The sequence below is a fragment of the Penaeus vannamei genome, chromosome 9, assembly GCF_042767895.1.
Source record: "Penaeus vannamei isolate JL-2024 chromosome 9, ASM4276789v1, whole genome shotgun sequence".
NCBI classification, from domain to species: domain Eukaryota; kingdom Metazoa; phylum Arthropoda; class Malacostraca; order Decapoda; family Penaeidae; genus Penaeus; species Penaeus vannamei.
In genome coordinates this window covers 47,433,929-47,448,928 of record NC_091557.1, presented here as the reverse complement: position 1 = coordinate 47,448,928, position 15,000 = coordinate 47,433,929, and the positions used below count along the sequence as shown (strand labels likewise).

The window sequence follows — 15,000 nt, the reverse complement described above, 5'->3', positions numbered from 1 at the left end:
AATGATAATGATGTCATTAATAATACCAATAATAACAATAACGATAATAACCAATAATAATAATAATAATAATAATAATAATAATAATAATAATAACTAGAAGCACTCAGAGAGCGCATACCTCCGCCAAAGCAATAGGGGTAACTGATGCAATCATTTGTAAAATTCCTGGATCCGTATCATGATTCGGACCACCAAAATTTAACGGCATCTAAGGATAAAAATGTCATAAAAATCTATTCATAATGTTTTGGGTTATCTTGCTAACCAACGCCACCGAAAACATAACGAAGGTAATAATAATAACAATATCAATAAATAAAAGCAGCAGCAACAACAATTATAACCAAAAAACAATAGCAATAGCAACAATAAGACTAACAATAACACGACGATGACAAGCAGAACATGTCAACATATCGCTTCATCAAATCTCGAGGATAATTAGGAGCTTCATCAAGCGTCCAGCCGCTATCTCCTTAATGGCGCCTTCACGTAGTCGGCCAATTTACTTCCGTCGTGGATCAGATAAATGAAAATTAGAAAAAAAATACACATGTATCACACAGAAGGATTATACTCAAAGCAACTCCCGTTTTCTGTGAATGTCTTGAAAGATAATTATTTCCCGTTTTCTGTGAACGTCTTGAAAGATAATTATTTCCCGTTTTCTGTGAATGTTATCTAAGAAAACTACTTCCCGCTTTCTATGAATACGCTTCTCAAAGAGAACCAAGCTGCTTGTGTTTACATTCCCTGTAATCGTCAAAGATAGTGTCTTTCTGTTAAATTTTCATCACCAAGGAGAATTAACTCTTGTTTTCGTTTTCATTTTCGTCTTCAGAGATGACCACTTTGTTTTTATCTTTTATCTTAACAAGAAAGAAGAAATCCCGTTTTCTTTCCACTGTAGGCATTAAAGAAAACCAGTTCCGTGTTCGGTAAACATTATTTCCTAAGAGCATTTTCGTCAAAGATAGGGAAGGCCCAACTAAACTAAACTATAAGAGTAGAGAAAGGAAGAAGAAATAAAATAGGACAAAGAAGACGAAAGAGAAAATCATAATAATAGTAATGATACTACTACTACTACTACAAATAAGAAAAAATAGAAAATAATACGAAGAAGAGGAAGAAGAAGAAGAAGAAAACCCGCGTTCCAACGGTGTCCTTTCATGTAACCGCTGACGTCCAAACACACTAATTTACATTCCGTTCCCGCCGTGCACACTGCATCGGATCGGCCATTATAATTTCAACTCTATTCCAGAAGTGTCCGGAAGCTCTAACTCAAAAAAGAGGATTATTTGCAGATAAAAAGTGTTCTGTATCTTCCATTACCTTAATAATCTAGTCTTTCGCTTTAGTTGATCCTTTGATAAGTCTTTATCTTTGCAATAAAATAAAATTCTTTAGTAAATTCCGCAAGGCGTGTAAGTAATAATTCTAAACCGTGCGAGTAAATCCTTATATATAATCCCCGGTTCATGACCTCTCAGGACGGAGCCTTGTAAGAGTAAGTGGAAGTCGCTGTCAGACATCCGAACACATTATAACGTTCGAATCCAAATGAAAATATGGAATCCATTTAAATAAATAGATACACTCAATAAAACTCAACAGGAATGTACAGACAAAAAGGATAAAATGAAGAGATTGTTAAACAGATTCATAATGGATAGCTTGTAAGTACAGAAGGAAATGCATGTTGTGTTTACTTGAAGAGACGTGAAGTTAAAAGAAGAGAGAGAGAGAGAGAGAGAGAGAGAGAGAGAGAGAGAGAGAGAGAGAGAGAGAGAGAGAGAGAGAGAGAGAGAGAGAGAGAGAGAGAGAGAGAGAGAAAACATGAAACGTCCAGGTTTTTCTTGTGCTCAGTAAACAGGTTGGAAGGAAATTAGCGAAATGTTGTGTTTGCTGTTTAATTGCAAATTCTGTCCCACTTTCTGAATAGTTTAATGATAATGCTCGAAAATGCTGAAAGGTCAGGAGAGAGAGAGAGAGAGAGAGAGAGAGAGAGAGAGAGAGAGAGAGAGAGAGGGAGAGAGAGAGAGACAGAGAGAGAGTGAGAGAGAGAGAGAGACTGTATATATATATATATATATATATATATATATACATTATATATATATATATATATATATATATATATATATATATATATATATATATATATGTGTGTGTGTGTGTGTGTGTGTGTGTGTGTGTGTGTGTGTGTGTGTGTGTGTGTGTGTGTGTGTGTGCGTGAGAGAGAGAGAGAGAGAGAGAGAGAGAGAGAGAGAGAGAGAGAGAGAGAGAGAGAGAGAGAGAGAGAGAGAGAGAGAGAGAGAGAGAGACAGAGAGAAAAAAAGAAAAAGAAAGAAAAGAGAAAAAGACCGACTATAGACAGACAAACAAACAAACAGAGAGAAAAAAATAGAAAGAGACAGAGATAAAGAAACAACGCGAGTGAGAGCCTAACGCCATTGTCCGATTCCCCCAAAAGCCAAAATCTCGCTCGCGCTTTGAGACACCGCCATCGATCAGCTGACTGGGTTCTTTTGGCGGGAAAACGATGACTCGACATTTAACTTAATTTCATTCTTGCTCTCCTGTTGTTTTTCCCTTTTAGCTTCGTTTTGTATAATTAAGAGAGGTATAATTGATTCCTTTATATTATCAAGATGGCGATGGTGATGATGATGATGAAGTTGAAAGTGATGAAAATGAAGATAAGTAAAATTATGATGAAAATGAAGATTACGATAAAGATGATGACGATGAAGATGATGCTGATGATAGAGATGAAGATGATGATGAAGATGACGATGATAATGACGATGAAGATGAAGATAATGATGAACTTTAAGATGATGATAATGATGATGATGAAGATGAATCCGATAACGATAACGATCATTGATTATGATGGTGATATAAAAAATGAACTAAAAATGACAAATGAAAGGGAATGGAATAAAAAGAAAAATGACAAATGAAAGGGAATGGAATAAAAAGAAAAATAACAAATGAAAGGGAATGGAATAAAAAGAAAAATAACAAATGAAAGGGAATGGAATAAAAAGAAAAATGACAAATGAAAGGGAATGGAATAAAAAAGAAAAATGAAAGGAGAACGGGGGGAGGGGGGGTAGGGGGGTGCAGAGGAGGCCTGACCGCCCTTCTCCAGAGCCTCTTCCCGCTTGCGAAACGAAACACAACCTCTGGAACAACTTTTTTATGTAGGGTGAAACGTCTTCCCTTTCCTTACACCCTTTCCCTCCCCCCCCCCCTCCATCCCTCCCTCCCCCTTACGCCTAGTGGCCATGTGCATCCCCTTCTCTCTTCCTCTCCTTTACTCTTTTCTTTACTCTTTACTCTTGTTTCCGTGGCCATATTTCGCTCTCCTTGCCTCTATTTCATACCCCTCCTCCTTCACATACTTCTTCCCTTCTCCTCCTCCTCCATCTCTACCTCTGGATCCACCTCCACCTCCTCCTCCTCCCCTATCTCCCTTTCCCCCTCCTCCCCCTGCCCGCTCTTCTTCCCATCTGCACCTCCCGTTTCGACCACACCCTAACACACCCTGCCCTCCGACCCCCCACCGTGCGTGCGCGCAAACCCGCATACCTATTAGCAGCCGTGTAGGAGATAATTTATGCTGTGGTAAGTATATGCATAGACGTACATGTGTATCTGCATTTGAGGAAAGCCTTGAGAACCGATGTGAGAACAGGTGAACAGGTGATAAATTATATGGTTTACTAACACAAGGGTTGGTAGTGTGAAACCATGAACCTTTCGCTGTGAATCTGTTTTTTGTCTCGTCTTTTCTCTCTCTCTCTCTCTTTCCTTCTTTCTCATTCCCTCTGTCTCCCGCTCTCTTTAATTCTCTCTCTCCTCTCTCTCTACAAATGCTCTTTCTACCCTCTCTCTCTCTCGCCCTCATCCCCCAACACGTACCAACACACATACACAATCCGCCCCGACTTACAGACCTACATCTCTCCACCCCCCCCTCCCCCCCCCGCCCTACAGATACGTAGTACATATCTCCGCCTCTCTCCCCCCTCACCAACCCCTCCCCCCAACCGGTCATGAAAGGTCGAAAAGGTCTTTCTCAGGAGGTAGCTGCTGCGTCCTCCTCCAGGCGATCCATTCGAGGACGACCCTGTTACGGCGAGCTTCAGGTTGTTCAGAAGTTTAAGATGATGCTGATAATGGAGATGAAGATGATGAAAATGATGATGACGATGACGATGAAGATAATGATGAACTTTAAGATGATGATAATGATGATGATGAAGATGAAGCCGATAACGATAACGATCATTGATAAACTCTGCTACTAAACATTGATCATTGTAACTTCTACGTTACAATGTTACAGCACAAGTTACAATAATGTTTCCAAGTTACGATAATCGTACAAATTACGGTATAGTACTTCCACGTTACGATAATGTTACCATAAGATATTGAATGCGTTACTAGTTGTTCTATTTTTGATGTTTTAACTAAAGACTGTGTTGTGTAAAGGATAGAAGTTACACTGTCCTATTTACAATGTTATATTTGCTTCAAGATTACAATAATGTTTGAATGGTACTATGAATCTAAAACGTTTCAATGTATTCGAGATTACAGCAAATTTAACCGTTAGGATTAGTGATGTTAAAACTTCAAATGTAATCCTTATTCTAATGTTACAACGAATTTCAAACGCCAGAGCGATGTTATCACTGCTCACACGTTACCAACATTTAAACGTTACAATAATACTCAACTATTACATCGACGTTCTTACTTTCCAGACGTTGCAGTAACACCTGAACATCAAAGGCCATTCAAGCGGCGAACACTATTCACATTTTGCGCCGAAGCCAAAGCCTCTGCCTCGCCAGGGGTTTGGAGCGAGCGAAAAGGCGCTGATTCGCTCGTTAAGAGTGAAGGCAGCGGGTCAGGAACGATGTTGAAGACAAATAATAGTACACATAAGTAACAAGTAGCAGCAGCAGTAGTAGTAGCAATAGCAGAAACACTAATAATCAGAGTAGTAGTAATAGCAGAAACACTAATAGTCAAAATAGTAGCAATAGCAGAAACACTAATAGTCAAGGTAGTAATAATAGCAGAAACACTAATTGTCATAGTAATAGCAGAAACACTAATAGTCAAAGTAGTAGTAATAGCAGAAACGCTAATAGTCAGAGTAGTAGTACAAAGTAGTAGTAATTGTCATAGTAACTGTTGTAGTAATAGTACATTAATAAAAGCAGTCGCATTACCATTGAAATAACTGGAGCAATAATCATCGTTTTAGTTTTAACAACACTTGCAATAGAAGCCTTACCACCAGCCCTACGAACAGTGGCTGTCGCAACCCTAACAATTAGCAACCAACCAAGACAAACCAAAGTCGCAATCGCCGTTTCGACGCAGAACATAGTAGTCAGAAAGCTATTTGTAAAAGCATAAATAGCAATAACCAAAACTAGCGAACGAGATAACAGCGGTAACGAAGGAACGGCGGGCGGTCGAGGGCGTGACAGGAGGCAGCGGGAAGATCACGATGATGCTAATGGAGGGGGGGGAGGAGGGGGAGGGGGGAGAGGAGGAGGTACAAGTGGAAGAGGAGGAGGATGTAGAAGTGGAGGTGGAGGAGGCGGAGGAGGGGGAGGAGAAGGTGAAGAGGAAGAGGAAGTAGAGGAGGAAGGGAGAAGGGAAGATGATAATGATACCAATACTAATAATTAGTGGGGGAGGGGGATAGGAGTAGGTACAAGTGGAAGAGGGGGAGTGATGTAGAAGGTAGAGGAGGAGAGGCGGAGTGAAGTGAGAGAGAAGGAGGGAAGAGGAGGTGGAGGAGGGGGAGAAGGAAGAAGAAAGGAGGATGATAATGATACCAATACTAATAATGATAGGAGTAGGAGAAAGGGGGGAGGAGTAGAAGGTGGAGAAGGACGAGATGAAGAAGGAGGAGGAGGAGGAGATGATGAAGCAGGAGGAGATGAAGAAGGAGGAGGAGGAGGAGGAGACGAAGAAGGAGGATGAGGAGATGAAGAAGGAGGAGGAGGACGACAGCGATGAAGAGGAAGATGAGTGGGTGGAAGGGGGGGGGGTGCAGAAGCTCAGCTCCGTGGCCACCGAAGTTCTTTTAGAAAGTGAATCGGAGGCGGTCAGTGGATCTGGCCCGCGACCTCTCACCTTTCCTTCTCTTCCCTTCCTTTTCACTCGTCTATTCCTGTTTCTCCGTCGTCCCTTTTCCTTTTTATGAATTGGTTCCTGTTCCTCTCACTTATCTCTTCCCGGCATTTTTGATTTTTAATTCTATATTCTTCTTAGTCTCTTTGTCTCATCTACTGTTGTTTTAAATCTTATTTTCTCGTTTCATTTTGAGTCTACAGTTGGCTCGAGTAACCTCCCCCCTCTCCATCTTTCCTTTTCCTCTCTCTTTCTCCTCTTCTCCCTCTTTTCCCTCTTATCTCGTCGTTTCTCCCTTCTCTCTTCCTCTTTCCGAATCTCAATGTCTGATAAATAACCATACGAATGAATGAAAGAACTGATAAATGAATAGACAGCTTGGTGAATAAATAAATTAATAAAGGAAAAAAGAAACAAATAAACAAGAAAATGAAAATATAAATAAGAAAACCAAAAAAATAAACAAAATTAACGAAATCAATCAAAGAACAAGAAAACACCCAAAAAATAAACAACGAAATAAATAAATATAAAAAAGATACGATCGCCTCTGTACCAACGACACGACCGTCCATGTTGCCCGATGCATAATAACATACTAAAGCGATTGTGGACGATGATGCATTATGGCAGAAGGGAGAGCTGACTACAAGGAACTTTGACTGACGGCTGTATCACACTTGCCTGTCAGCTGTGCCATGAAAGGCGCTCATTAAGAAAAGAAAAGGGGGAAAAAAGCTCAACAAGTGTAAAGTTATTAGCAGCCGCGCCAAGGTACGACATGTGTACGATAAGACGCGATAAGGTACGACAGCGGGAGGGCGAATGGCGGCGAGAGAGAAAAGGTTTCAGACTTTGATGGGAAGGCGGGCGGGCGGGCTGAAAGGAAGGCTGATGAGAAGGCGGGCGGGCGGGCGGAAAGGAAGGCTGATGGGAAGGCGGGCGGGCGGGCTGAAAGGAAGGCTGATGGGAAGGCGGGCGGGTGGGCTGAAAGGAAGGCTGATGGGAAGGCGGGCGGGCGGGCTGAAAGGAAGGCTGGTGGGAAGGCGGGCGGGCGGGCTGAAAGGAAGGCGGGCGGGCGGGCTGAAAGGAAGGCGGGCGGGCGGGCTGAAAGGAAGGCTGATGGGAAGGCGGGCGGGCGGGCTGAAAGGAAGGCTGATGGGAAGGCGGGCGGGCGGGCTGAAAGGAAGGCTGATGGGAAGGCGGGCGGGCGGGCTGAAAGGAAGGCTGATGGGGAAGGCGGGCGCGGGCGGGCTGAAAGGAAGGCTGATGGGAAGGCGGGCGGGCGGGCTGAAAGGAAGGCTGATGGGAAGGCGGGCGGGCGGGCTGAAAGGAAGGCTGGTGGGAAGGCGGGCGGGCGGGCTGAAAGGAAGGCTGATGGGAAGGCGGGCGGGCGGGCTGAAAGGAAGGCTGATGGGAAGGCGGGCGGGCGGGCTGAAAGGAAGGCTGGTGGGAAGGCGGGCGGGCGGGCTGAAAGGAAGGCTGGTGGGAAGGCGGGCGGGCGGGCTGAAAGGAAGGCTGATGGGAAGGCGGGCGGGCGGGCTGAAAGGAAGGCTGATGGGAAGGCGGGCGGGCGGGCTGAAAGGAAGGCTGATGGGAAGGCGGGCGGGCGGGCTGAAAGGAAGGCTGATGGGAAGGCGGGCGGGCGGGCTGAAAGGAAGGCTGATGGGAAGGCGGGCGGGAGGGCGGGCTGAAAGGAAGGCTGATGGGAAGGCGGGCGGGAGGGCGGGCTGGAAAGGAGGGCTGGTGGGAAGGCGGGCGGGCGGGCTGAAAGGAAGGCTGGTGGGAAGGCGGGCGGGCGCGCTGAAGGGAAGGCTGATGGGAACGCGGGCGGGCGGGCTGAAAGGAAGGCTGGTGGGGAGGCGGGCGGGCGGGCTGAAAGGAAGGCTGGTGGGAAGGCGGGCGGGCGGGCTGAAAGGAGGGCTGGGGTGGAAGGCGGGCGGCGGGCTGAAAGGAAGGCGCTGGTGGGAAGGCGGGCGGGCGGGAGCTGAAGGGAAGGCTGATGGGAAGGCGGGCGCGCGCGCTGAAAGGAAGGCTGGTGGGAAGGCGGGCGGGCGGGCTGAAAGGAAGGCTGGTGGGAAGGCGGGCGGGCGGGCTGAAAGGAAGGCTGGTGGGAAGGCGGGCGGGCGGGCTGAAAGGAAGGCTTGCTCGTGGCAGACAGCCCGTCTAGCTGCAAGAGGGGGCGAGTTTAATGCACGTACTGTACAGGCGAGCTTGCACAGACGCGCTGATCAAAGGGAAAGAAAGCCCTCATTTTCTCTCTCTATGTATTTATATCCATATTTATAGTTACAGTAAAAGGGAAACAAAATAAGCAATTTTTCGAATAAACACACATTCTTCTACAGGCTGAAACACAAGATTTCAATAACGATCACGTGATTTTTCCACCTGGTAAATCATACTATGTTAGAAACACAGACATTTTAAAGAAAGGATATTTCTCACTTACCTTTCGTCACGCTCGTAACCGCTCTATCTTCTCTGAGGATCAACTCCTGAAATGAAAAGAGGGAAATGAGATTAAAGTCAATTTTAAATGATGTGGAAGGAGGGGGAAGTCTAAGATATGTGGGATTAAAGGATATGAAACGAAACATATATACAATGATATCAATTATGGTGATAATAATGACACTCTCCAGTAGTATCATAATCAAATTCAATTTAATTAACACAAATACTTTTACAACCACATAATACAATACATTCTCATAAGTATTAATAGAAACTTGCATACTTATATACCATGTTACTGAGGACATCGGCTGACGTAGATTGTCACCGAGATCTATTTCTAGTCGTTTACAACACCGTAAGTTTCTCGAGATCCCTTTCATCTATGATTTTTTTTTCTTAATTATACGAAAGTGAAAATTAACTCATTTCGAAACTGCAAATTGAAGCCTCCAAAAATGAAAAAATGAGCAAATACTCCAACCCGAACCCCCGTTCTTTTCAAAGCACAGATTTCCGATATTTTACAGTTGATACTTTAGTGATGTTTTTCCCTTGCGCAACCTGGATCGGGCACGCAACCCACCAACCGACCATTAAATGAAGGAATTTTACATTTAATCCTACTTTGACATCGACTCCAGTTGTAAATATAGTATCAATTCCAATAAATACGAAATCCAACACATTTTTTCTATAAATGTGACATCTTTTCCCAAATAGAAACATTTTCCAGTCTACAAAGCGCAACCCGGAATTAACAGAATTCGAAACTGCAAAAAGAGAAACTTTCTCCCTATTTCTCTTGTCGCAAATATGGATGGCGCCGTTATTTCACTCTGGCAAAAGCAAGTGTTATTAAACCGAGCGATAAAACGAAGAAAAAAGAGCGACGGGTAATTTATAGACGATATATACGTATAGGGCCAAGCAGTGACGATGATTTATAAGAGAGAGAGAGAAAGGAAAAGAGAAATACAGAAAATAAATAAATAAATAAGGGAGATAGCGATAGGCTGGTGTAAAAATATAAACTAATATTTATACCAATGCATCTGTTTGTCCATCTAAACAAAGAGAGAGAGAGTAAATAATAATAGTGAAAAAAATCATAATCATATCATCATAATAACAACAACAACAACAAAACAACTACTTTAATATCACTAACAACAACAGTAATAATCATGATAATTAAAAAAATAACAGCACCCCCTCCCCCCCCGGCCTGCCTCCCGCGCCGGCCGAACCCAGGTCAGCGCAGGTGAAAGTGGCAAAGTCACTCACGTCGCTTTGTTGTGGCGGAGGGAGGGAAGGAGGGGGGGGGGAAGAAGGGGAGGAGGGAAGGAAGGAAGGAGGGATTAGAGGAGGGGTGAGGGAAGGAGGGGGGAGGGAAGAGAAGGAGAGGGGGGGATAGGAAGGGAGGAGGGGAAGGGGAAGTAAGGAAGGGAGGGATTAGAGGAGGGTTGGGAGGGGAGAGAGGAAGAGACGAAGGGAAGGGAGGGAAGGAAGGAGGAGGAGGGAGGGAAGGGAAGTAAGGAGGGAATGATTAGAGGAGGGGTGAGGGGAGGAGGGAAGAGACGAAGGGAAGGGAAGGGAAAGGAAGGGAAGGAGAGAAGGGAAGTAAAGAAAGAGGGATTAGAGGAGGGGGTGAGGGGAGGAGGGAAGAGACGAAAGGAAGGGAAGGAGAGAAGGGAAGGGGGAGGAGAGAAGGGAAGTAAGGAGGGAATGATTAGAGGAGGGGTGAGGGGAGGAGGGAAGAGACGAAGGGAAGGGAAGGGAAGTAAGGAGGGAGGGAGGGAAGGAAGGGGAGGAGAGAAGGAAAGTAAGGAAGGAGGGATTAGAGGAGGGGGGGAAGAGAGAGAAGAAGGGGGAAGAAGGAGGGTAAGGAGAGAAGGGAAGTGGAAGGGGAAGGTGGGAGGAGAGGAGAAGGGATGGAAGGAGGGGAGGGGAAGGAGAGAAGGGAAAGGGAAAGGGAAAGGGGAGGAGGGGGGAAACGGAGGGAAGGGGAGGATTGAAGAGGAAAGATTCACGAGGATATAATGAGGGGAGGTGAAGGGAGTGAAGGAGGGGGAGGAGGGAGGTGGAGGAGGCGTGAAGATCATGGATAAGAGGAAGGTGGAGGAAGAGGGTGGACGAGGTGGATGAAGAGTGGAAGAGTGATGTTTGAGGTGGAGGAGGAGGTGGGGGGAGAAGTATACAGGATGAGGGGAGGGGGGGGAGGTGATGCCAGGAAAGTGAGTGGTGATTGTGACGGTGATGATGATGATGATGATGGTGAATAATGATGTTGGTGATGATGAACAATAATGATAATGATGATGGTGATGAACAAAGTTAACCACAATAAGATACAATAATAATAATAATAATGATAAGCTGGATAAAAGTAATTAAACATAATGAATGAATAACCATAATCGTCATTTAGAACCGAATCTTACATAATGGAGGTTACAAAAAAAAAAAAAAAAAAAAAAAAAAAGTCTAAAAGCCAAGTCGATAAAGCGAAGCCACAGACATATTCAATTCGGTGTAATGGTCTTGATTCGCAATAACTGACTTTTTATATAATAGAATCGGATGCTCTATATTATTAAATGGTGATCATATCCGTTCAAGGTTAAGAAACACTGGCAACGCTGAGTGGGATGCCTTAATGGGTCTGGGGACGCTGGCAACGCTGCTAATGTAATGCCGCTCTGATTTGATGACTTTATCAGAGGCGCTGACACACACGCACGCAGACACACACGCACATACATGTACACACACGCACGCAGACACACACGCACATACATGTACACACACGCACGCAGACACACACGCACATACATGTACACACACGCACGCAGACACACACGCACATACATGTACACACACGCACGCAGACACACACGCACATACATGTACACACACGCACGCAGACACACACGCACATACATGTACACACACGCACGCAGACACACACGCACATACATGTACACACACGCACGCAGACACACACGCACATACATGCACGCACGCAGACACACACGCACATACATGCACGCACGCACACACACACGCACATACATGCACGCACGCAGACACACACGCACATACATGCACGCACGCAGACACGAACGCACATACATGCACGCACGCAGACGCACACGCACATACATGCACGCACGCAGACACGAACGCACATACATGCACGCACGCAGACGCACACGCACATACATGCACGCACGCAGACACGAACGCACATACATGCACGCACGCAGACGCACACGCACATACATGCACGCACGCAGACACACGCACACAAACACACAGACAGACACTAAATCGTTTACTCTTGTCGTTGTTTTCATTACTGCTACAAATGGCAATAAAACGGAGACCAAAAAAATAATAACGATAATCATAATGAGCGCAAATGTTATTAGCACAACCACCATCAACAATAACAGTAACAAAACAATTGTTAATAATAATTATTATCATAATGATGATGATGACAAGAATACTACTAATATTAATAATAAGGATAATAATAATACTATCAATACCAATGATAATAATAACAATAACAGCAATATCAACAATGATAATAATAACAATAATATCAGAAATAATACTAACCATACAAGAAGAACGACCATTTAAATGATAACAACACCAACACTAACCTGAACACACCCGGTCATCAGTCTACAAGGTATATATTCCCACATTTGATACCAACTTCACTTCCACCAATAACACTTAAGAAAAAACTTTTAAAAACTCAAATAACTCAAAAAATAACAATTTGTGACAATTTTCATCTGAACACAATACGCTTTCACGAGTAATAAGAGCGAAAGTCCTTGCTTCTGTCACAGCCAAGACGTCCTTCCGAGCCAGCGTTGCCTCCGCCGGTCACTCCATCATGTAACGCGTCTGACAACCACGGAATTCGCGATAATAATAAAATGATTCAGACTTTAATTCCCTGCCCGGCCGGCGCTCAAGGCTGAGCATGAGAAGGCTGTCATCATCATTATCTTCTTCGTCATCATTCTCTTCAATATCACCCGTTTCGCTCTGAAATCGGGGAAACACAGGCGGTCGGTCCAAGGCTTATGCTGGGTGGCGTTTCGTATGTGAATAGCCGATGTATATATGTGTGTGTTTATAAATATATATATACATACATAGAAATTAATAAATATATACATGTATATATATATATATATATATATATATATATATATATATATATATATATATATATATATATATATATATATATATATATATATATATATATATATATATACATATATGTAAGAATACATATGAATAAATAATTAAATAAATAATAAATAATATACACACAAATACACACACACACACATATATATATATATATATATATATATATATATATATATATATATATATATATATATGTGTGTGTGTGTGTGTGTGTGTGTGTGTGTGTGTGTGTGTGTGTGTGTGTGTGTGTGTGTGTAGGGGATGGTGCCTATTCCTTCATGCAAGTCTGTCTTTGTCCATCGTTCCTGCAGGGATGTTGCAAGCACTAATCGGCGTCTAACAAGCGCGTCGTGCGCGGGAAAGCAGCGGCGGCGGTGCTTGAGAGTGCGCTCCTGTCGTGCTTGATCACTCTCGCCGTCTGAAGCATTGGCAAAAGTGAATTTTTTCCCTAGAGAGAGAGAGAGAGAGAGAGAGAGAGAGAGAGAGAGAGAGAGAGAGAGAGAGAGAGAGAGAGAGAGAGAGAGAGAGAGAGAGAGAAAGAAAAAGAGAGAGAGAAAAAGTGAGATAGATAATATGAGCGAGAGAGAGAGAGAGAGAGAGAGAGAGAGAGAGAGAGAGAGAGAGAGAGAGAGAGAGAGAGAGAGAGAGAGAGAGAGAGAGAGCGAGCGAGAGCGAAAGCGAGAGCGAGAGCGAGAGAGAGAGAGAGAGAGCGAGAGCGAGAGAGAGCGAGCGAGAGCGAGAGCGAAAGCGAGAGTGAGAGAGAGAGAGAAAATTTTTATTTTTTTATTTTACCCTTCGCTGAAACGAGTCTTTCATAATCACGCCAAACGTCTGAATGATTTATTACGTTTCTCTTCAGTCCAGAGCAATTATTGCCTGTGAACCACTCAAAATCATGGGGTATTTCTCGCCATTAATGTTCCTCTCGTGCTTTGAGGAGCAGGATCAAGATCTTTCTTGTATGTGCATTCGAATAATGGAGTCGCTGCTGCTGATAACAATATTATCTAAGATAATGATGGCGATGATGATGATGATTGTAGTAACATAGCTTCTCTTCTTTCTCATTCTTTGGTCTTTTCGCCTCATTCCCTCTTCTCCTTTTCCGCTTCAGTCTACCTCCCCGTTTCTCCTTTTATCTCTCTTTATCCTCTTCTTCCCTTATTCCATCTCATCTCACTTCTCTTCCTCTTTCTTCTCTTCTCCTTCCCTCATTCAACCTGCTCCTCTTCCTTCTCTTCCTCCTTCTTCTCTTCTCCTTCCCTCATTCAACCTGCTCCTCTTCCTTCTCTTCCTCCTTCTTCTCTTCTCCTTCCCTCATTCAACCTGCTCCTCTTCCTTCTCTTCCCCCTTCTTCTCTTCTCCTTCCCTCATTCAACCTCCTCCTCTTCCTTCTCTTCTCCTTCCCTCATTCAACCTCCTCCTCTTCCTCATTCTTCTCTTCCCTTCCCTCATTCAACCTCCTCCTCTTCCTTCTCTTCTCCTTCCCTCATTCAACCTCCTCCTCTTCCTCCTTCTTCTTTCCCTTCCTCATTCAACCTCCCTCCTCTTCCCTTTTTCCTCCTTCTCTTCTCCTTCCTCATTCGGGCCTCTCCCTTTCTTCCTTCTCTTCTCCTTCCCTCATTCAACCTCCCCCTCTTCCTTCTCTTCCTCCTTCTCCTTCCCCGATCCTTGCCTGAGAAATTCCTGACATCGCAGCGCCTTGGCCGGTCGGCTCTTCTCTGCGCCCAGGCCAGCTCTATGGGGGCTTAGTCCTGTTTTAATCCTTTTGTTATTGGTATTATAGTGTTACTTTTATCATTATTACTTTTTATTATTATCGTCATCATCTCTATCATATTTTAACATTATTATTATCATCATTATCATAATTCTCTATCATATTTTAACATTATTATTATCATCATTATCATAATTATCACTATGGTAGTATGTATCATCACCATTACCATTATTATACGGTTTATGATTTAGTGTCGATTGTCAAAAATCTTACACAAAATAACTTAACATCTAATTGCTAATCTAATTACATATCTTCCGGCAGTCACTCACTCTGGCCGTTCCCCGCGGAAAAAGAAAATCGTACACAAATATTACAAAGAAAAAAAGAAA

At 43.8% G+C, this 15,000-nt stretch overlaps 1 protein-coding gene across 2 annotated transcripts in view; it reads right to left on the bottom strand.

Annotated features, from left to right (window-relative positions):
* LOC113823405 (GRB2-associated and regulator of MAPK protein 2) overlaps positions 1-15,000 on the bottom strand; it is a 105,475-nt gene that overhangs the window by 69,365 nt on the left and 21,110 nt on the right. Inside the window, exon 2 of one of the 2 annotated variants that reach the window (XM_070125891.1) lies at positions 8,633-8,678. The gene's annotated coding sequence lies outside the window, so the exon portion shown is untranslated. The remainder of the gene's footprint in view (positions 1-8,632; positions 8,679-15,000) is intronic. The other variant, XM_070125892.1, reaches the window with a different exon arrangement.